Genomic DNA, 13,599 nt, shown 5'->3' on the forward strand with positions numbered 1-13,599 from the left:
CCAGAAGAGTTCTGAGGATACGACAAGCCAGGGGGCGCCCTACCCCCTGGGTGTGCCCTGAGGGCTTGTGGGCCCCTTGGGCACCTTCTTGACTTGTTTCCGACGCCAAAAAATCTTATAAATATAGAAACCTCCGAAAAGAACCCTAGATCAGAAGTTCCGCCGCCCGAGCCTGTGTAGCCACAAAAAACCAATCAGGAGCCTGTTCCGGCACCCTGACGGAGGGGGAAATCATCACTGGAGGCCATCTTCCTCATCCCGACGGTCTCCATGAATAGTTCACCCTCAGGGCTGAGGGTATGTACCAGTAGCTATGTGTTTGATCTCTCTCTCTCTCGTTTCTTGATTTGGCACAATCTTGAAGTACCATGAGCTTTGTTATTATAGTTCGATCATATGGTGTTTCTTCCCTCTCTATCTCTTGTTGTGATGAATTGAGTCTTTCTCTTTGAGGTTCCGTTATGTTGGATTGAGTATTAGATTTGAGAACACTTGATGTATGTCTTGCGATGGGATATCTGTGGTGACAATGGGATGTTCTATTGATTCACTTGATGTGTGATTTGGCACTCAACTCACGGTTTCTCGAGGTGACATTGGGGTAATCTAAATGCATAGGGTTTGATGCACGTTTTCGTCCTACGTTCTCCGATAGGAACTTTGGAGTGACTCTTTGTCGCACATTGAGGGATTGCCATATGATCTAATTATGTTATCATTGTTGAGAGACTTTGCACTAGTGAAAGTATGAACCCCAGGCCTTGCTTTCAAGCATTGCAATACCATTTTTACTCACTTTTGTTACTAGTTACCTTGTTGTTTTTATATTTTTAGATTACAAAAACCCATATCTACTATCCATATTACACTTGTATCATCATCTCTTCACTGAACTAGTGCACCTATACAATTTACCATTGTATGGGTGTGTTGGGGGCACAAGATACTCTTTGTTATTTGGTTGCAAGGTTGTTTGAGAGGGACCATCTTTATCCCTACGCCTCCCACGGATTGATAAACCTTAGGTCATCCACTTGAGGGAAAATTGCTACTGGCCTACAAACATAGTTTCAAATAGCAAAGATAGCATCTGCTATTGCGTCCGCAATAGCGCTATCACAATAGCGTCCGCTATTGCTCAAATTAAATGTCATTACTTTTTGTTCATGATCTAGAAATATACACCATAATCTAGTGTTTTTACAGATCTGCTACGCGGACATAGCTCCCACTATATCGCTCGCTATCCGCATTGCGCTACGTGGACCCTAATCCGCTACCAGCCCGCTATCCGCTATTTAAAACCATGCCTACAAAACTTTGCGCTTGGAGGCCCAACACGAGTCTACAAGAAGAAGCTTGCATAGTAGACATTGAGGGAGTCCCGAATTAAGGGGTCCTCGGACAGCCGAACTATATGCATATGCCGGACTGTTGGGCTATGAAGATACAATATAGAAGACTTCGCCCCGTGTCCGGGTGGGACTCTCCTTTGCGTGGAAGGCAAGCTTGGCGATTCGGGTATGTAGATTCCCTTCTCTGTAACCGACTTGATGTAACACTAGCCCCCTCCAGTGTCCATATAAACCGGAAGGGTTAGTCTGTAGGACAAGGACAATCAGAATCATAGGCTAGCTTCTAGGGTTAGCCTCTATGATCTCGTGGTAGATCAACTCTTGTAATACTCATATCATCAAGATCAATCAAACAAGAAGTAGGGTATTACCTCCATAAAGAGGGCCCGAACCTAGGTAGACATCGTGTCCCCCGCCTCCTATTACCATTAGCCTTAGACGCATAGTTCGGGACCCCCTACCCGAGATCCACCGGTTTTGATACCGACATTGGTGCTTTCATTGAGAGTTCCACTGCGTCGTCATCATAAGGCTTGATGGCTCCTTCAATCATCTACAACAACGTGGTCTAGGGTGAGATCTTTCTCCCCGGGCAGATCTTCGTATTCGGTGGCTTCGCACTGCGGGCCAACTCGCTCGGCTAGCTGGAGCAGATCAACAGCTATGCCCCTGGCCATCAGGCCAGGTTTGGAAGCTTGAACTACACCACCGACATCCACGGAGACTTGGTCTTCAACGGATTTGAACCCATGACAGCCGCACCCTGTAGCCACGATGAACATGACTTAAATCTATCATCGAACCATGCTTAGGAGACAGCGCATGTAACTGTCCTGGCCCTAGATCCAGTGTAGGTTGTGCCACCCGAGGACGGGAGGATGGACCCTGCCACGGAAGCTGCAGACTCAACGGTGTTAGAGCCGAACACAGATCTGACCTCCAACGAAGCCTGTGTCATCGGAACCTTGGACTTGTCTCCGGCCATAGGCTCCAAACCGCGTGTATCCGCGCCCATCGAATCTAACTGGGCACCAATCTTGGATTTCAGCTCCGCAGACATCTTCCAACACTCACCCTTGGGTGATGTGTTAAACTCATTGAAATCCCTCTCCTTGGCAGGGGATTCTTGGCCGAACTATGTCCGGCTTGAGTGGGATGTGGACAACAAAGAACTTTGTTGCCCACCCACCACCCACTTGATAGCCACTGTCGACGACTTGACAGACGTGCTTGACTTCGACTCCGAAGACATCGACGGTATGGACGACGATGTAGGAGAGGAACAGGAACCACCGCCCACAGGGCGTTGGACAGCCACCTCGTCGTATGACATATACATGGTGGGTACACCCAAAGAAGACAATGGCGAGAACAACAAGGATCCAGTTGAGGACAAGCCTCCTGAGAAGCAGTCGAAGCGCCGACATCAGCAGCGCCGCTCTAAACCATGCCATGGTAGAAACAGTGATACCGGCACAAGAGACAATAACACTCCGGACAATGCCGAAGACGAAGACGACCCCGCCCAGCCGAGTTTCGAACCAGTCGAACAGGAAGACGGGCGAGCCAGCCCTGATGAATAGGCCATGAACGAAGACTCGGAAGACATCAATTACATGCCCCTCTCCGAGGATGAGGCGAGCCTCGGTGATGAAGAATTTACCGTGCCTAAGGATCCCGTCGAACAGGAGCGCTTTAAGCGTCGGCTTATAGCCACTTCAAAGAGCCTGAAGAAGAAGCAGTAGCAGCTTCAAGTGATCAAGATCTGCTCACTGATAGATGGACTGAGGTCCTGGCAGCCAAGGAATACGGACATGAACGGCCAACCAAAAATTACTTGAAGCGCAGGTTGCTACCTCAATTTGATGACGAGGCACTAGAGCCCTTACCACCAGGGCACGATGCGGCTGACCGACCCCCACGTGGCCGAGATAAAGTGGCATATCAGCCGAACTCCAGCCCGCACCCCATCGTCGAACAAATAGAAACACAACAGCTCGGGGATACACACACGACCTGCGATACGACTTGGAAACTAGAGCAGGAGAGCCCAGATCGATCTATGGATCACGAGGGCGCGCCCCAATGCGTGACGACAGCCGCCACGCCGGATATAATAAATACAAACCTTTCAGGGCCGAATACCGCAGACCAGCTCCATCCGAACTGTGTCGCGACGTAGCCCGACATAGAGGCGCCGCACACCCCCCTATGCTTCACTGATGAAGTAATGGAACATGAATTCCAAGAAGGGTTTAAACCCGCAAACATTGAATCATATGATGGGACAACAGATCCCGCGGTATGGATCGAAGACTTCCTTCTCCACATTCATATGGCCCGCAGTGATGATCTGCATGCCATCAAGTATCTCCCACTAAAACTCAAGGGACTAGCTCAGCACTGGTTGAACAGTCTGCCTGAAAACTCTATTGGCAGTTGGGAGAGCCTAGAAGACGCATTCCTTGACAACTTCCAAGGCACCTATGTCCGACCTCCGGATGCCGATGACTTAAGCCATATAATCCAATAGCCCGGAGAGTCAGCCAGGAAATTCTGGACTCGGTTCTTAACTAAAAAGAACCAGATTGTCGATTGTCCGGATGCCGAAGCCCTAGCGTCCTTTAAACCCAACATCCGTGACGAATGGCTTGCCCGACACTTCATCCAAGAGAAGCCGAAGTCTGTGGCTGCCCTTACGACGCGTATGACCCGCTTTTGTGCGGGCGAGGACAGCTAGCAAGCTCGTAGCAACAGCACCTCAAGTAAACCTGGAACTTCTAAATCCAGGGATAACAACGGCAAGCCCTGACGCAGAAGACACAAGCATCAAAACAATGGCAACAACGCTGAAGACACGGTTGTCAACGCCGGATTCAGTGGTTCTAAGTCCGGTCAACGAAAGAAACCATTCAAAAGAAACAATCAGTGTACGTCCAGTTTGGACCGCATACTCTACCGTCCATGTCAAATTCACGGCACCCCAGGTACACCAGCTAATCATACCAACAGAGAATGTTGGGTCTTCAAACAGGCCGGCAAGTCAAATGCTGAAAGCAAGGAGAAGGGGTCGCAAAGCGACGACGATGACGAGGAGCACCGGCCACCGAAAACAGGAGGGCAAAAGAAGTTCCCTCCACAAGTCAAAATGGTGAGCATGATAAACGCCACCCATATTCCCAAGCGGGAGCGGAGGCGCGCACTCAGGGACGTCTACGCGATGGATCCAGTCGCCCCAAAGTACAACCCATGGTCGTCCTTCCCGATCACCTTTGATCGCAGGGATCATCCGACCAGTATCCGTCATGGCGGCTCAGCCGCACTAGTCCTTGACCCAATCATTGACGGATTCCACCTCACGTGAGTCCTCATGGATGGCGGCAGCAGCCTGAACCTGCTTTATCAGGACACAGTGCGCAAGATGGGTATCGACCCTTCAAGGATCAAACCCACCAAAACTACCTTCAAACGTGTCATACCAGGTGTTGAGGCCTACTGTACGGGCTCAATCACTCTGGAAGTGGTCTTCGGATCCCCGAATAATTTCTGAAATGAACAGCTAATCTTCGACATCGTCCCTTTTCGCAGCGGCTATCATGCACTGCTCGGACGAACCGCATTCGCTCGATTCAATGTGGTGCCACACTAAGCTTATCTCAAGCTTAAGATGCTTGGTCCATGTGGCGTCATAACGGTAAATGGAAACTGATACGTCTCCAATGTATCTATAATTTTTGATTGTTCCATGTTATTATATTACCTGTTTTGGATGTTTATGGGCTTTACTCTACACTTTTATATAATTTTTGGGACTAATCTATTAACCGGAGGCCCAGCCCATATTGTTGTTTTCTTGCCTATTTTAGTGTTTCGAAGAAAAGGAATATCAAACGGAGTCCAAAGGGAATGAAACCTTCGGGAAAGTTGTTTTTGGAACGGAAGCAATCCAGGGGACTTGCAGTGCACGTAAGGGAAGCTTCGAGGAGGCCACGAGACAGGGGGCGTGTCCACCCCCCTGGGCGCGCCCTCCACCCTCGTGGGCCCCTCATCGCTCCCCTGACCGACTTCTTTCACCAATATATCTCCATATACCCTAAAAAAAATCTAAGGATACAATAGATCGGGAGTTTCGCCGCCACAAGCCTCTGTAGCCACCAAAAACCAATCGGGACCCTGTTCCGGCACCCTGTCGGAGGGGGGATCCCTCACTGGTGGCCATCTTCATCATCCCGATGCTATCCATGATGAGGAGGGAGTAGTTCACCCTCAGGGCTGAGGGTATGTACCAGTAGCTATGTGTTTGATCTCTCTCTCTCGTCTTCTTGAGGTGATACGATCTAGATGTACCACAAGCTTTGCTATTATAGTTGGATCTTATGATGTTTCTCCCCCTCTACTCTCATGTAATGGATTGAGTTTTCCCTTTGAAGTTATCTTATCGGATTGAGTCTTTAAGGATTTGAGAACACTTGATGTATGTCTTGTCGTGCTTATCTGTGGTGACAATGGGATATTCACGTGATCCACTTGATGTATGTTTTGGTGATCAACTTGCGGGTTCCGTGACCTTGGGAATCTCTGCATAGGGTTGGTACATGTTTTCGTCTTGACTCTCCGGTAGAAACTTTGGGGCACTCTTTGAAGTACTTTGCGTTGGTTGAATAGATGAATCTGAGATTGTGTGATGCATATCGTATAATCATGCCCACGGATACTTGCGGTGACAATGGAGTATCTAGGTGACATTAGGGTTTTGGTTGATTTGTGTCTTAAGGTGTTATTCTAGTATGAACTCTATGATAGATTGAACGGAAAAAATAGCTTCATGTTATTTTACTACGGACTCTTGAATAGATAGATCAAAAAGGATAACTTTGAGGTGGTTTTGTACCCTACCATAATCTCTTCGTTTGCTCTCCGCTATTAGTGACTTTGGAGTGACTCTTTGTTGCATGTTGAGGGATTGTTATGTGATCCAATTATGTTATTCTTGAAGGAAATATGCCCTAGAGGCAATAATAAAGTTATTATTTATTTCCTTATTTCATGATAAATATTTATTATTCATGCTAGAATTGTATTAACCGGAAACATGATACATGTGTGAATACATAGACAAACATATAGTCACTAGTATGCCTCTACTTGACTAGCTCATTAATCAAAGATGGTTATGTTTCCTAACCATAGACATGTGTTGTCATTTGATTAATGGGATCACATCATTAGGAGAATGATGTGATTGACATGACCCATTTCGTTAGCCTAGCACTTGATCGTTTAGTATGTTGCTATTGCTTTCTTCATGACTTATACATGTTCCTGTAACTATGAGATTATGCAACTCCCGTTTACCGGAGGAACACTTTGGGTACTACCAAACCTCAGAACATAACTGGGTGATTATAAAGGAGTACTACAGGTGTCTCCGAAGGTACATGTTGAGTTGGCGTCTTTTGAGATTAGGTTTTGTCACTCCGATTGTCGGAGAGGTATCTCTGGGCCCTCTCGGTAATGCACATCACTATAAGCCTTGCAAGCAATGTGACCAATGAGTTGGTTACGGGATGATGCATTACGTAACGAGTAAAGATACTTTCCAGTAACGAGATTGAACTAGGTATTGGATACCGACGATCGAATCTCGGGCAAGTAACATACCGATGACAAAGGGAACAACGTATGTTGTTATGCGGTTTGACCGATAAAGATCTTCGTAGAATATGTAGGAGCCAATATGAGCATCCAGGTTCCTCTATTGGTTATTGACCAAGAATAGTTCTAGGTCATGTCTACATAGTTCTCGAACCCGTAGGGTCCGCATGCTTAAGGTTTCGATGACAGTTATATTATGAGTTTATGAGTTTTGATGTACCGAAGGAGTTCGGAGTCCCGGATGAGATCGGGTACATGACGAGGAGTCTCGAAATGGTCGAGACGTAAAGATCGATATATCGGACGACTATATTCGGACTTCGGAAAGGTTCCGAGTGATTCGGGTATTTTTCGGAGTACCGAAGAGTTACGGGAATTCGCCGGGAAGTATATGGGCCTTATTGGGCCATACGGGAATAGAGGAGAGAGGCCGAAAGGAAGGAGGCGCGCAGCCCCCCTCTGGTCCGAATTGGACAAGGGGTGCGGCCCCCTTTTCCTTCCTCCTCTCCCCCTCTTTCCCCCTTCTCCTACTCCAACAAGGAAGGAGGGAGTCCTACTCCCGGTGGGAGTAGGACTCCCCTTGGCGCGCCCCTCCTAGGCCGGCCGCCCCCTTCCCCTTGCTCCTTTATATACGAGGGCAAGGGGGCACCTCTAGACACAACACAAGTTGATCTTCGTGATCGTTCCTTAGCCGTGTGCGGTGCCCCCTCCACCATATTCCACCTCGGTCATATCGTTGCGGTGCTTAGGCGAAGCCCTGCGTTGGTAGAACATCATCATCGTCACCACGCCGTCGTGCTGACGGAACTCATCCCCGACACTTTGCTGGATCGGAGTCCGGGGATCGTCATCGAGCTGAACATGTGCTGAACTCGGAGGTGCCGTACGTTCGGTACTTGGATCGGTCGGATCGTGAAGACGTACGACTACATCAACCATGTTGTCATAACGCTTCCGCTTACGGTCTACGAGGGTACGTGGACAACACTCTCCCCTCTCGTTGCTATGCCATCACCATGATCTTGCGTGTGCGTAAGAAATTTTTTGAAATTACTACGTTCCCCAACAGTGGCATCCGAGCTAGTTTTTATGCGTTGATGTTATATGCACGAGTAGAACACAAGTGAGTTGTGGGCGATACAAGTCATACTGCTTACCAGCATGTCATACTTTGGTTCGGCGGTATTGTGAGATGAAGCGGCCCAGACCGACATTACGCGTACGCTTACGCGAGACTGGTTTCACCGTTACGAGCACTTGTGCTGAAAGGTGGCTGGTGGGTGTTTGTCTCTCTCACTTTAGCTGAATCGAGTGTGGCTACGCCCGGTCCTTGCGAAGGTTAAAACAGCACTGACTTGACGAACTATCGTTGTGGTTTTGATGCGTAGGTAAGAATGGTTCTTGCTAAGCCCGTAGCAGCCACGTAAAATTTGCAACAACAAAGTAGAGGACGTCTAACTTGTTTTTGCAGGGCATGTTGTGATGTGATATGGTCAAGACGTGATGAGATATAAGTTGTTGTATGAGATGATCATGTTTTGTTGAAGTTATCGGCAACTGGCAGAACCCCTATGGTTGTATCTTTGTTGCATAAGATGCAAGTGCCAAATAATTGCTTTACTTTATCGCTATGCGATAGCAATAGTTGCAAGAGCAATAGTTGGCGAGACGACCATGTAACGACACATTGATATAGATCAAGATGATGAAGATCATGGTGTCGTGCCAGTAACGATAGAGATCATGATAGTACTTTGGAGATGGAGATCAAAGGCGCAAGATGATAATGGCCATATCATGTCACATATTTTGATTGCATATGATGTTTATCTGTTATACATCTTATTCTGTTTTGTTTGACGGTAGCATTTTAAGATGATCTCTCACTAATTATCAAGAAGTGTTCTCCCTGAGTATGCACCGTTGCGAAAGTTCTTCGTGCTGAGACACCACGTGATGATCGGGTGTGATAGGCTCTACGTTCAAATACAACGGGTGCAAAACAGTTGCACACGCGGAATACTCAGGTTAAACTTGACGAGCCTAGCATATACAGATATGGCCTCAGAACACGGAGACCGAAAGGTCGAGCGTGAATCATATAGTAGATATGATCAACATATTGATGTTCACCGTTGAAACTACTCCATCTCACGTGACGATCGTACATGGTGTAGTTGATATGGATCACGTAGTCACTTAGAGGATTAGAGGGATGTCTATCTAAGTGGGAGTTCTTAAGTAATATGATTAATTGAACTTAAATTTATCATGAACTTAGTCCTGGTAGTATTTTGCAAATTATGTTGTAGATCAATAGCTTGCGTTGTTGCTTTCATATGTTTATTTTGATATGTTCCTAGAGAAAATTGTGTTGAAAGATGTTAGTAGCAATGATGCGGATTGGATCCATGATCTGAGGTTTATCCTCATTGCTGCATAGAAGAATTATGTCCTTAATGCACCGCTAGGTGACAGACCTATTGTAGGAGCAGACGCAGACGTTATGAACGTTTGGCTAGCTCAATATGATGACTACTTGATAGTTTAGTGCACCATGCTTAACGGCTTAGAATCGGGACTTCAAAGATGTTTTGAACGTCATGGACCATATGAGATGTTCCAAGAATTGAAGTTAATATTTCAAGCAAATACCCGAGTTGAGAGATGTGAAGTCTCCAACAAGTTCTATAGCTAAAAGATGGAGGAGAATCGCTCAACTAGTAAGCATGTGCTCAGATTGTCTGGGTACTTCAATCACTTGAATCAAGTGGGAGTTAATCTTCCAGATAAGATAGTGATTGACAGAATTCTCTAGTCACCATCACTAAGTTACTAGAACTTCGTGATGAACTATAGTATGCAAGGGATGACGAAAACAATTCCCGAGCTCTTCGTGATGTTGAAATCGACGAAGGTAGAAATCAAGAAAGAGCATCAAGTGTTGATGATTGACAAGACCACTAGTTTAAAGAAAAGGGCAAAGGGAAAGAAAGGGAACTTCAAGTAGAATGACAAGCAAGTTGTCACTCCCACGAAGAAGCCCAAAGCTGAACCAAAGCCTGAAACTGAGTGCTTACACTGCAAAGGAAATGGTCACTGGAAGCGGAAATGCCCTGAATATTTGGTGGATAAGAAGGATGGCAAAGTGAACAAGGGTATATTTGATATACAGGTTATTGATGTGTGCCTTACTAGTGTTTATAGTAGCTCCTGAGTATTTGATACTTGTTCGGTTGCTAATATTAGTAACTCGAAACAGGAGTTACAGAATAAACAGAGACTAGTTGAAGGGGAAGTGACAATGAGTAATGGAAGTAGTTCCAAGATTGATATGATCATCATCGCACACTCCCTATACTTTCGGGATTAGTGTTAAACCTAAATAAATGTTATTTGGCATTTGCATTGAGCATGAACATGATTTGATCGTGTTTATTGTGATACGGTTATCCATTTAAAGTTAGAGAATAATTGTTATTCTGTTTACATGAATAAGACCTTCGATGGTTATACACCCAATGAAAATAGTTTGTTGGATCTCGATCATAGTGATACACATATTCATAATATTGATGCCAAAAGATGCAAAGTTAATAATGATAGTGCAACTTATTTGTGGCACTGCCGTTTGGGTCATATCGGTGTAAAGAGCATGAAGAAACTCCATAAAGATGGATTTTCGGAATCACTTGGTTATGAATCATTTGATGCTTGCGAACCGTGCCTTTTGGGCAAGATGACTAAAACTCCGTTCTCCGGAACAATGGAACAAGCTACTGACTTATTGGAAATAATACATACCGATGTATGCAATCCAATGAGTGTTGATGCTCGTGGCAAGTATCGTTATTTTCTGACCTTCACAAGATGATTTGAGCAGATATGGGTATATCTACTTGATGAAACATAAGTCTGAAATAGTTGAAAGGTTCAAAGAATTTCAGAGTGAAGTGGAAAAATCATCGTAACAAGAAAATAAAGTTTCTGCGATCTGATCGCGGACACGAATATTTGAGTTACGAGTTTGTTCTTCAATTAAAACAATGTGGAATAGTTTCACAGCTCACGCCACCTAGAACACCACAATGTTATGGTGTGTCCGAACATCGTAACGGCACTTTATTGGATATGGTGCGATCTATGATGTCTCTTACTGATTTACCATTATCGTTTTGGGGTTATGCATTAGAGACAGCTGCATTCACGTTAAAAGGGCACCATCTAAATCCGTTGAGACGACATCGTATGAACTATGGTTTAGAAGTAAACCTAAGCTGTCATTTCTTAAAGTTTGGAATTGCGATGCTTATATGAAAAAGGTTTTCAACCTGATAAGCTCGAACCCAAATCGGAGAAGTCTGTCTTCATAGAATACCCAAAGGAAACTGTTTTGTACTCCTTCTATCACAAATCCAAAGGCAAAACATTCGTTGCTAAGAATGGATCCTTTCTAGAGAAGGAGTTTCTCTCGAAAGAAGTGAGTGGGAGCAAAGTAGAACTTGATGAGGTAACTGTACCTACTCCCTCATTTGAAAGTAGTTCATCACAGAAATCTGTTCCTGTGACTACTACACCAATTAGTGAGGAAGTTAATGATGATGATCATGAAACTTCAGATTAAGTTACTACAGAATCTCGTAGGTCTTACAGAGTAAGATCCGCACCAGAGTGGTCCGGTAATCCTGTTCTGGAAGTTATGTTACTAGACCATGACGAACCTACAAACTATGAAGAAGCGATGGTGAGCCCAGATTCCGCAAAATGGCTTGAGGCCATGAGATCTGAGATAAGATCCATGTATGAAAACAAAGTATGGACTTTGATTGACTTGCCCAATGATCGGCGAGACATTGAGATTAAATGGATCTTCAAGAGGAAGACGAACGCTGATAGTGTTACTATCTACAAAGCAAGAATTGTCGCAAAAGGTTTTTGACAAGTTCAAGGTGTTGACTACGATGAGAGTTTTTCACTCGTATCTATGCTTAAGTCTGTCTGAATCATGTTAGCAATTGGCGCATTTTATGAAATCTGGCAAATGGATAAACAAAACTGCATTCCTTAATGGTTTTCTTAAAAAAGAGTTGTATATGATGCAACCAGAAGGTTTTGTCAATCCTAAAGGTGCTAACAAATTGTGCAAGCTCCAGCGATCCATCTATGGACTGGTGCAAGCATCTCGGAGTTGGAATATATGCTTTGATGAGTTGATAAAAGCATATGGTTTTATACAGACTTTTGAAGAAGCCTGTATTTACAAGAAAGTGAGTGGGAGCTCTGTAGCATTTCTAATATTATATGTGGATGACATATTGTTAATTGGAAATGATATGGAAATTCTGGATAGCATGAAAGGATACTTGAATAAGAGTTTTTCAAAGCAAGACCTCGGTGAAGCTGCTTACACATTGAGCATCAAGATCTATATAGATAGATCAAGACGCTTGATAAGATTTTTCAATGAGTACATACCTTGATAAATTTTTGAAATAGTTCAAAATGGAACAGCCAAAGAAGGAGTTCTTGCCTGTGTTACAAGGTGTGAAGATGAGTAAGACTCAAGACCCGACCATTGCAGAAAATAGAAAGAGAATGAAAAGTCATTCCCTATGCCTCATTCATAGGTTCTATAAAGTATGCTATGTTGTGAACCAGACCTATTGTATACCTTTCTCTGTGTTTGGCAAAGGAATACAATTTTGATCTAATAAGTAGATCACTGGACATGGGTCAAGAATATAAGATGTTTCTCGATTATGGAGGTGATAAAAGAGCCCGTCGTTAAAGTTACAACGACGCAAGCTTTTACACCAATCCAGATGACTCTAAGTCTCAATCTGGATACATATTGAAAGTGGGAGCAATTAGCTAGAGTAGCTCCGTGCAGAGCATTGTGGACATAGAATATTTGCGAAATACATACGGCTCTGAATATGACAGACCCGTTGACTAAGCTTCTCTCACGAGCAAAACATGATCATACCTTAGTACTCTTTTGGGTGTTAATCACATAGCGATGTGAACTAGATTATTGACTCTAGTAAACCCTTTGGGTGTTGATCACATGATGATGTGAACTATGGGTATTAATCACATGCAGATGTGAATATTGGTGTTAAATCACATAGCGATGTGAACTAGATTATTGACTCTAGTGCAAGTGGGAGACTGGAGGAAATATGCCCTAAAGGCAATAATAAAGTTATTATTTATTTCCTTATTTCATGATAAATGTTTATTATTCATGCTAGAATTGTATTAACCGAAAACATGATACATGTGTGAATACATAGACAAACATATAGTCACTAGTATGCCTTTACTTGACTAGCTCATTAATCAAAGATGGTTATGTTTCCTAACCATAGACATGTGTTGTCATTTGATTAATGGGATCACATCATTAGGAGAATGATGTGATTGACATGACCCATTCCGTTAGCCTAGCACTTGATCGTTTAGTATGTTGCTACTGCTTTCTTCATGACTTATACATGTTCCTGTAACTATGAGATTATGCAACTCCCGTTTACCGGAGGAACACTTTGGGTACTACCAAACGTCACAACGTAACTGGGTGATTATA

Source organism: Triticum dicoccoides, chromosome 2B (genome assembly GCF_002162155.2).
Source record: "Triticum dicoccoides isolate Atlit2015 ecotype Zavitan chromosome 2B, WEW_v2.0, whole genome shotgun sequence".
In the NCBI taxonomy this organism is placed as follows: domain Eukaryota; kingdom Viridiplantae; phylum Streptophyta; class Magnoliopsida; order Poales; family Poaceae; genus Triticum; species Triticum dicoccoides.